Source organism: Lithobates pipiens, unplaced genomic scaffold, assembly GCF_037356315.1.
Source record: "Lithobates pipiens isolate NorthernLeopardFrog02 unplaced genomic scaffold, aLitPip1_a1.2 Scaffold_23, whole genome shotgun sequence".
Taxonomy (NCBI): domain Eukaryota; kingdom Metazoa; phylum Chordata; class Amphibia; order Anura; family Ranidae; genus Lithobates; species Lithobates pipiens.
In genome coordinates this window covers 56,000,120-56,010,813 of record NW_027507785.1, presented here as the reverse complement: position 1 = coordinate 56,010,813, position 10,694 = coordinate 56,000,120, and positions in this window count along the sequence as shown.

Genomic DNA, 10,694 nt, shown 5'->3' with positions numbered 1-10,694 from the left:
ACTGTAGTTCTACCATCAATTTTCAGTTTAAAGGATGTTGGGCAAAATGGTGCCAATAAGGCCACACACGTCTCCAATTTCCACGGGCTCCTAGTGAACCATGCAAATTTGGAGCCGAGGGTGGCCCTATCACCTCTCTCCCATTGTACGTATGGCCATTTAGTTTGAGGGTTTAGGTGATTGATGATCAGTGTTAATTTAGTCGACTAAAACAACTAAAACATTTTAGTCGACGAAATGAATACTATTTTAGTCGACTAATGGAGATGACTAAAATACGACTAAAACTAAAAGCCATTTTAGTCAAAAGACTAAAATGAGACTAAAACTAAAATGCCATTTTAGTCAAAAGACTGTGACTAAAACTAAATTGCAATTACTGAAATGTACTGGAGATTTTAGACGACTAAAACATAGGACATTTTAGTTGACTAAAATGTACTGGAGATTTAGTCGACTAAATACGACTAAAACTAAAACAATTGCAGAAGACTAAAATGGGACTAAAACTAAAATGCCATTTTAGTCCTAAGACTAAAATTAACACCATTGATGATTAAGGGTTAGGGTCAGCCTAAGGGCTAGATTTCCACTATCAACTAAGCAGGAGAATATGCTTAGAATTGGCTGGGTGGTGACCATCTGTTGACACGTTCTGTGGTTTGTAGACTTCTGATTGGGCAACCAGAGAACCATCAGCCATGGTCGGCACAACATTCCTGAAGCTTGACCCTCCTCCTGCATCCTGGTCTCCTTGATAATAACTAGTGGAATGTAAAGAGGTCACAATGGATGCTCCTCCATTTTTTTTGTCATTCTGAGAGCAGAGCAAATATTTCAAGAGATGCCCTGTGACCTCCTCCAAGGTTACCCTGGAGGATGTTTTCATTTCACTTGACTTCATTTCCTTGACTTGTTCCCAACCCATGGGATGGAATGTTACTGTCTTGAGTAAAGTTTTTTTTCCAGGTGCCAAACACTACCAGCCCAGTAACTAGCCAGGGAAATCTGCTTACAATTGGCTGAACTGGGTGGTGACCATCTGTGGATACCTTCTGTGGTCAGTAGATTTCTTATTTGTGGGCACAACATGCCTGAAGCTTGACCCACCTCCTGCCTCGTGGTTTACTTAATAACTGGTAGAATGCAAATAGTTTACAATGGATGCTCCTCCATTTTTGTTGTCATTTCGAGACCAGAGCGAACATTTCAAGAGCATGCCCCTAGAGCAGGGATATGCAATTAGCGGACCTCCAGCTGTTGCAAAACTACAAGTCCCATCATGCCTCTGCCTCTGGGTGTCATGCTTGTGGCTGTCAGAGTTTTGCTATACCTCATGGGAGTTGTAGTTCTGCCACAGCTGGAGGTCCACTAATTGCATATCCCTGCCCTGGAGGATGTGACCTTGCAGTCCTTGTCTCTTAATACTTCTCTATATGACCTGGGTGGCTATGGGGATAAAAATGTGCAAGAACCATGGTCACGGTGATCATTTTCATTTTACTTGACTTAATTTCTTTGATTATGTCCCTGACCCATGGGATGGAATGCTATTGTCTTGATAAAAAAAAAAAAAAGGGCAGCTTACAACTGCCTGGGTTGGGTGGTGACCACCTGTGGTTAGTAGATTTCTTATTGTGCAACCAAAGAACCATCAGCCATGGTGGGCACAAAATGCCTAAAGCTTGACCTGCCTCCTGCGTCATAGTTTCCTTGGTGCAAAGTAAAGAGGTCACAATGGATGCTCCCCCATTTTTTTTTTTGAGAGCAGAGCAACATTTTCAAGAGAATACCTTGTGACCCCCTCCAAAGTCAACCCAAAAGATGTAACCTTGCACTCCCTGTCTCTTAATACATCTCTATGTGGCCTGGGTGGCTATGGGAAAGGAACGGCCAGGAACCATGGATACGGTGATCATTTTCATTTTTACTTTTGTCTATGTTCCCGACCCATGGGACGGAATGTTACTGTCTTGATTTAGTAAATTACCGTATATACTCGAGTATAGGCCGACCCGAATATAAGCCGAGGCCCCCAATTTACCCCCAAAAAAACTGGCAAACTTATTGACTCGTGTATAAGCCGAGGGTGAGACATGCCTGTCCATCCCTGTGTGTGTGTCCGTCCATCCCTGTGTGTCCGTCCATCCCTGTGTGTCCGTCCATCCCTGTGTGTCCGTCCATCCATCCCTGTGTGTGTGTGTGTCCATCCATCCATCCATCCCTGTGTGTGTGTGTCTCCATCCATCCATCCATCCATCCCTGTGTGTGTGTGTCTCCATCCATCCATCCATCCCTGTGTGTGTGTGTCTCCATCCATCCATCCATCCATCCCTGTGTGTGTGTGTATCCATCCATCCCTGTGTGTGTGTGTGTCTCCATCCATCCATCCATCCGTGTGTGTGTGTCTCCATGTGTGTGTGTGTGTGTGTGTGTGTGTGTGTGTGTGTGTGTGTGTGTGTCCAGCCTACCTGTGTCCCGAGCCTTTGTCCCGAGCCTCCGTCCCGTGTCGTGCCTTGCCTTCGTCCCGTCCCGTCCCGTCCCGTCCCGTCCTGTCCTGTCCCGTGCCGTGCCTTGCCTCCGTCCCGTGCCCTCTTCGTCGGCGGCCATTGTAAAATTCAAAAGCCGCGCCTCCTCCTTCGCCTGTGATAGGCGGAACACTGAATTTCCCAGCAGCCTGTGTTCCGCCTATCACGGACGTCGTATCATCCTCGTCCGTAGTACGAGGATGAGAAGATGCCCGTGATAGGCGGAACACAGGCTGCTGGGAAATTCAGTGTTCCGCCTATCACAGGCGAAGGCGGAGCCGGAGGCGCGGCTTTTGAATCATAGAATGGCCGCTGTCTGTCTGCTCGACACGCTGATCGAGCGGGCAGACAGCGATGACTCGAGTATAAGCCGAGGGGGGCACTTTCAGCCTCAAAAAAGAGGCTGAAAATCTCGGCTTATACTCGAGTATATACGGTAAGACAACGTAGTAGGTATAAAGAATGTCTCTAAGCCCGGAGGGCCACATTTGTCCTAAATATTTTTTCTGTGCAGTCCCGTATTGTATTTCACAGAAAGTTATATTATTTTAGCTGTAAGCACCTTCCATTATGAGTGTGAAATCATATGTACAGGTCATGGATCCTTGGCCACTGCTGAAAAAGTAGCCAAGCTCCCAGGGACAGGTTGATGACTTGGAGGTCTGACCAGCTATGTCCACCCTATACACATTAGGAAGACCGCTATTCGGTTTGATTGTAGTCATTTGTTTCAATCTTTGCAATACTGTCACACATGTTGCTTGTCTATTTTTTCTCTTTTTTTGATTGTTCTTTTTTTATTTTTCAAACAGCCAATTGTCCCGCACTCTCCAATGGAAGCAAGTCAAGACTTTCACATTACGACCACTGGAAAAATGGTAAAATTAGACTTTATGGTTCAGCTAGAGTATTCAGGGCTTTCATGTTACCACCACCAAAAAAATTGCAGACTTTATGGTTCAAGTAGCGTTTTCTGCCTTACTAGATCAATATCTGGTTTAGTCTGGAAGGAAATTCCAGCAGCGTTTGATCACCTTCACCTCCAACGTTGTGGTCATTGAAGAGGTTTGGGTTAAGAAGGTAAGTTGACAACTGTCTCCCAACTGTGATTCTGTGTTGTCATGCCTAGTTGAGACTAAAATTGGCTGTGCCTACAAATGTTGCATGGGCATAGTCTGCCATTGTCACTGGTAGTAAAGGGGTTCAGAGATGTGCACATGGCACTGGAGCTGATGCATGTAGGGAGAAAATGACTAAAAGAGGCTGAGGATCCAGAGGTTCTTCATGGTCTTATTGGCTTGTAGTATAATGTAACAAAAATTGAAACTAAAGTGCCACACCACTGCTAAGAGGTCCTGATACAACTTTATTCCAACAAAAGTCAGAGGTACAATCCAAAAAGTAGCCATGCTTTTCAGGGGTCCAAGATTGCTCCCTTCATCAGTGTTAGAAAGAACATAAGAAGATCTCCATGTCAGTCTGATATCAATACAATATCCTCTCCATGAGATCATATTTAAAACCAAGTTTATTCCAATAAAAGTCAGAGGCACAATCCAAAAAGTAGCCATGCATTTCGGGGGTCCAAGGGCGCCCTCTTCATCAGGGCTAGAAAGAACATAAGAAGATCTTCATGTCAGTCTGATATCAATACAATATCCTCTTCATGGGATCATATTTAAAACCAAGTTTATTCCAATAAAAGTCAGAGGCACAATCCAATAAGTAGCCATGCATTTCGGGGGTCCAAGGGCGCCCTCTTCATCAGGGCTAGAAAGAACATAAGAAGATCTCCATGTCCATCTGATTTCAGTACAAAATCTTTTCCACAGCATTATATTTAAAACCAAGTTTATTCCAATAAAAGTCAGAGGTACAATCCAAAAAGTAGCCACATGTTTCAGGGGTCCAAGATCGCCCCCTTCATTAGGGCTAGAAAGAACATAAGAAGCTTTCCATGTCAATCTGGTATCAATAAAATATCCTCTCCATGGGGTGATATTTAAAACCAGGTTGTTTCCAGTAAAAGTCAGGGGAAAAACCAAAAAAGTAGCCACGCATTTTAAGGGGTCCAAGATTGTCCCCTTCATCAGGACCCCATGAACATAAGATCTCCATGTCCATCTGATATCAATAAAATATCCTCTCCACGGGGTCATTATTTAATAACCAAATAATCAAAAGTATTGGAAGTGTCAAAATGAGTACTCAAAAATTTATTTTTCCAATAGGGAACACCTTGAAAGCCTTTACAGGTCATCAGTTTAGAGTCAGCTATGAATTAGGGCCTTAGAAATTTTGCTCTCACCGACGTTCTTGATAATACTTCACATGTGTAGTGCAAATGATGTTACATAGATGCGCTCGTCCTATGCTGTGCTTTTTTATGGGGTATGTGTGGGGATGTGATGGGGTGATTTTTTACAAATTGTTTTTATTTTATACAATTTTTTTTACACTTTTTATTATTTTATTGTCATCACATAGGGGGCTTGTTAGCTCTCTATGTGATAGCATGGGCAGGTGAAAGGTCCTTTTTATGGAGACATCAGGGATCTATTTGACCCTGGATATTAAATGCAGCTATTCAAACACAGATTGTGTTTGTATAGCTACATCCTCAGCTACACTAACTGAAGACAGCAGCTGTGAGTTGAATTTAACCATTTGTCTGCCATGATGTTTATAAACATAGACAATTGGATAAAGAGGAACTTCAGTTGTGTTTTTTTTTTTTTCAGCTACAAACGCTGTGACTGCTGACTTTTAGGCCCGATTCATTGAACGTATCGATGTTTCTGCACACATTTCCAAAATGCACGCCAAAAACATGCTGAAATAAACAACGAGAACCCCTAATGCGCTTAGAAAGCGGCCATTTTGTTGTTCGACAAAACACACGAAAAGCGCACCAAAGTTGGCTAAGAAAAAATAGTTATTTGAGCTACTTTGGCGCGCTTCTGGAGCGGAGGGCAGCCCATTCAAGTGAATGGTGCCGCTCCAAAAACCTGCAAAAAAAAATAAAAAAAAGCTTGAAAAACGCAACGTGGTAGCGTCACTTGATGTGAACGGAGCCTATCAAGCACTTACCAGTGCACAGGGTCCAACGCTGTCTTCCCACAGCCAGTTTTTTAATAGCCGCAGGTCTCTGACGCTGCCATCTTGGATATGGGAGCCGGTCGTGCTGCAGCCAGCTCCCCGCTGCGCTTGTGTGGTGCTTTCTGAATGGTCCAGTAGGTGAGGATCGCAGAAGTGGGAGTGGGTACGATAAAAGTCGATACATATATGAGGCCGAATATTTGCGTGCATTAGTGCAAATAGCACGCGCCCCAGTGAACGGGAGCTTTTCGATCGTGTGACTGCTGTGACAGCCAATCACAGTGGTCACACCCCACCTCCCGGCATTCTAAACCCGTTAATGGGCCGGGCAAGTGCCGGCTCCAAGGGGTTAATACGAAACAGTGCGTAAACTTTTTAAAGACCCCCTCGTATGTATACTTTTTTAAAACTTTTATATGCCCTTTTATTTTGCAGGGCTGGAGCCAGAGAAGTTAGTTGCTGCTTTATTTTATACGAAGCGGATTCGATGAACTGTCTGTAAACAGTTTATGCCTGTGACCGCACTGACCTCACTACACGAGTGATACGACCGCAAGAGGTCAGTGGGGACACTGAGGACAGAGAGGTTCAGGCAGCCTGCTTGGCTCTCTGCTCCTTTCCTCCCATTAACAATTGCTGTGTCTGTTCTCAGATGCAGGTTCAGGGAGAGGATGTGAGCTCACAGCTCCCCAGGCTTCTCATATTGATTAAAGCGGGTAATCGGCTCATTGAGAGCCACCTTCAGCATATGGCCTGCCGGCTTTAACGCATACATTTATGAAAATCAGCTGCCCGTTTATTTACAGAGCAAAAAAAAAAAAATCAAAAAATCGTTCTGTACACGTCTGTCAGATCTATGGTTGTGATTGAAGCTGGATTTTGCTTTTAAAGTGAAATTCTACTTTATTGAACAAAACAAAAAAAAAAAAAAAAAATCCAGACCTTTCCAGGCCAATCACATACATCAATTAGTCCTGTGCTGAAATAGGAGAAACGTTGCATCCCTGTTACAATAAAGTGTTAAAAACCCACAACAGTAAAATCAGTCTGTATATGCAGTAAAGCATGCTTGTTATACTCACTGTGGAGCCTTAGGGGTTAATCCCCTGCATTGTTTAAAAAGGCTGTTGCATCCTGTCTTCTCTGATCCTCCCCTTCTTCCACTGTCCCCAATCCATTTCCTGGTAGAACAGAGGCTCGAGGATAAGCTGCACATGCTAAGTTCGGTGTGTATTGCTTGAAAGTTTTTTTCTTGGGAGAATGCATGTGATAAGCACAGGGCCAATCGGCACTGTCCAGACAGGGGTCCTGCAGCCTTATAGGACAGGCAGAGTAGAATGAAAACTCCTCCTACAAGCTTTAAAGAGGAAGTAAACCCTGATGAGTTTACTTCCTCTTTCATTCCCTGCAAAGGCAAAGCATAATGGACTACTATGCATCGCATAGTAGCCCATTATGTGTCACTTACCTGACACAGGAGCCAGCGAAGTCGCCGCTGTCCCCTGTAGTCCGCCGCATCCATCTTGTTGGTGGGGTCTCGCAGCTCCGCCGCTGTCATTCGGCGAAGCCACGATGACGTCACTCCCGTGCATGCGCACGGGAGCCGACAAGCGCGGCAGCTCAGTCGCTGAGAATGCCGCGCTCAGTGCGCCTGCGCGCCGCTGTCTACGGCGCATGCGCCGTAGACAGCGGTGCCCGTTTTCGGGCAAATATCTCCTAAACCATATAGGTTTGGGAGATATTGCTTGGACCTACAGGTAAGCCTTAATCTAGGCTTGCCTGTAGGTCAAAGTGGTTTGTAAGGGTTTACAACCACTTTAACAGACACTGATAGATGTCACAAGACTGCAATATACTGCTGATGAGAAAAGTTATTTAGTAGTTTATATTTGCTAAAATAATTGCATTTCCATGTTCTGTGTACTGTGGGAGACCAGATATAGTGAATGCAGGGACCTGGGTTTAGTAACACATTAAAACCAAAGAGTGCAGTAGCCCTAAGAACAGAGCGCAGAATGTCTGATATTTTCTCCTATAGCGCTGCAAAGATGTGGCTTGCAGGACTTTTTTGACCATCCTGCAAGCGCACCGCTCCAGTGCGGAAGCTCTCGGGCTTTCACACTGGAGACACAGGAGAGGCGCTTTACAGGCGCTATACAGGCACTATTTTTAGCGCTGTAAAGCGCCTCAGTGTGAAAGTAGCCGTACACACGACCGGACTTTTTCCGGCAGACTAGGTCCGACGGTCTTCCCGATGGACTTTCGGCTTATTTCCCGGCGGACTTTCCGAATGAACGGACTTGGCCACACATGACCGGACTAAACGGGACTAAACAAGGAAGTGCAATAGCCAGTAGCCAATGGCTTCCCTTGCATCGTATTTGGTCCGTCGGAGCAGCACACAGACGAACGGTTTTCCCGATTTTAGTCCGTCAGAGTTGAGTCCATCGGATAGATTTGAAACATGTTCTATTTCTAGATCCGTCTGATTTTTTTTTCCCCGAAAAACAATCGGACTAGCCCACACATGATCGGATTGTCCGACGGACTAATCCCTTCGGACCTAGTCTGCCGGAAAGTTCGGTCGTGTGTACGCGGAATAAGTGTGAATCTTGCCTTATACTGGACTTTAAAGGCATAGTTCACCTTTACCAAAAAACTTCCTATGCAGGTAGGGGGCACCTTTAGATAAGAACAAACTGTGCAGCTTTTTAAAGCGGTTCTGCACCTTTAAAAAAAATATTAAAAGCCAGCAGCTACAAATATATGCTTTTAATAAGTTCACACTTACCTGTCCCAGGGTCCAGCGATGTCGGCGGCAGACGACGAGCGATCGCTCATCTCTCTGCTGCCCCCGCCGCCATCCTCTGTCAGGGAATCGGGAAGTGAAGCGTTGCGGCTTCACTGCCCGGTTCCCTACTGCGCATGCGCGAGTCGCGCTGCGTGTCCCCGCTGGTCCCCGCTGTGTCCTGGGAACTGTGTGTTTCCCAGAACACAGCGGGGGGACGGGGGGGGGGGGGGCGGCATCTGCGGCGGTCTGTCCCAGAAGTGGGTGCAGATACCTGGATTATCCAGGTAACTGCACCCCCCTCCCCCCTGAAAGGTGGCGATTGTGGCACCGGAGGGGGGGGAGGGATCAGATGAGCATAACTTCCACTTTAGGGTGGAGAACTGCTTTAAGTTGAATAACCCCCCTTGCTATAGGTGTAGACCATTTACATCCCTCATGAAGCCTGGCTGGAAAACTCCTAGGATGTTGCTGAGAGACGCCCAGCTGTTACGGTTCATCTTCACCATCAGAGGAGCGAGCTCTTTCTGTGATTCAAACTCCCTCACATGCAACGTCCTGGGAGTATTCCAGTCAGGCTTCATGAGGTATGGAAATGGCCTACACCTATAGCAGGGGCATTATTCAACTTTGGTCAAAGCTGCGCAGTTCGTTTTTATCTACAGACGCCCCTGCTCTGCATAGGCAGTTTTTTTTTTGGTAGTCTTTTATGCTGCCATAACTTATAACTCGGTTTTCTAATAAGACTGGTGTTGGGGGGGGGGGGGCAATATGCATAGCGGGGGACTCCTCATATGTCAGGATTCTGCTTGGGAAAGTATCACCTTTCCGAACCGAGAGTACAGTGGGCTGCCAATGTGTGATTATGGTAATAAGAAGAAGCACAAAGCCGAGAACAAGCACCGTTTATTGTGCAGGTTCACACTTTTTTTTTTTTTTTTTCTCAAGCCTTGCAGCAGTGCATAGTCACATTCAGTGACACCTTGCATAAGAATGTGGTTACTTTCACCGGCTTTATATACTACAGAAGCCAAGTATCAAAGTCTGAAAGTTATGAAAAGTTTAAGGATAAACTCCAAGCAAACAGCTGACCTTACTTTCCTGCTGCCAAAAAGATTGAGAACTCTCTTTAGCCAGTCTTCACAGCACAGGCAGGTCTCTGACCTCTGCTGCATTCATGCTTTACAGCTTGGTAAAGGACTCCTGCACCGAGGCCCCCTCAGTCCACCTGATTGGACAATGAAGGAGCAGCAGCACATTGAAGACTTCGTAAATTCTGCTAATTTCAATCGTCTCCTGTTAGCATGCTTCCAGTTTTAGACTGACAGCACTGTGCATTACAGCTCAGCATCAATGGCTTAGAGCCCCTTGATCCACCTGATTGGACAATGAAGGAGCAGCAGCACATTGGAGCTGTCATCATTCTGCTCATTTCAATCTCCCCCTGTTAGCATGCTTCCAGTTTTAGACTGACAGCACTGTGCATTACAGCTCAGCATCAATGGCTTAGAGCCCCTTGGTCCACCTGATTGGACAATGAAGGAGCAGCAGCACATTGGAGATGTCGTCATTCTGCTCATTTCAGTCTTCTCCTGTTAGTATGCTTCCAGTTTTAGACTGACAGCACTGTGCATTACAGCTCAGCATCAATGGCTTAGAGCCACTTGGTCCACCTGATTGGACAATGAAGGAGCAGCAGCACATTTGGAGATGTCGTCATTCTGCTCATTTCAATCTTCTCCTGTAATGCCGTGTATACATGACCGGACTTTCCGGCAGACTAGGTCCGACGGTCTTCCCGACTGACTTTTCTGCAGAGTTCTGAAGGACTTTCCGAACTAACAGACTTGGCCACAGACAATCACACCAAAGTCCGACGGATTCGAACGTGATGACGTACAACCGGATTAGAATGAGGAAGTTTATAGCCAGTAGCCAATAGCTGCGCTAGCGTCGGTTTTTCGTCAGTCAGACTAGTATACAGACGAACGGATTTTTCGACCGGACTCGAGTCCGTTGGAAAGATTTGAAACATGTTCTAAATCTAAAGTCCGTCTGATTTTTAACAAAGGTCCGATGAAGCCCACACACGATCGAATTGTCCGGCGGATTTTTTCTGTCGGACTTTTGCTGTTAAAAAGTCTGATCGTGTGTACACGGCATTGGCATGCTTCCAGTTTTAGACTAACAGCACTGTGCATTATAGCTCAGCATTAATGGTTTAGAGCCCCTTGGTTCACCTGATTGGACAATGAAGGAGCAGCAGCACATTGGAGATG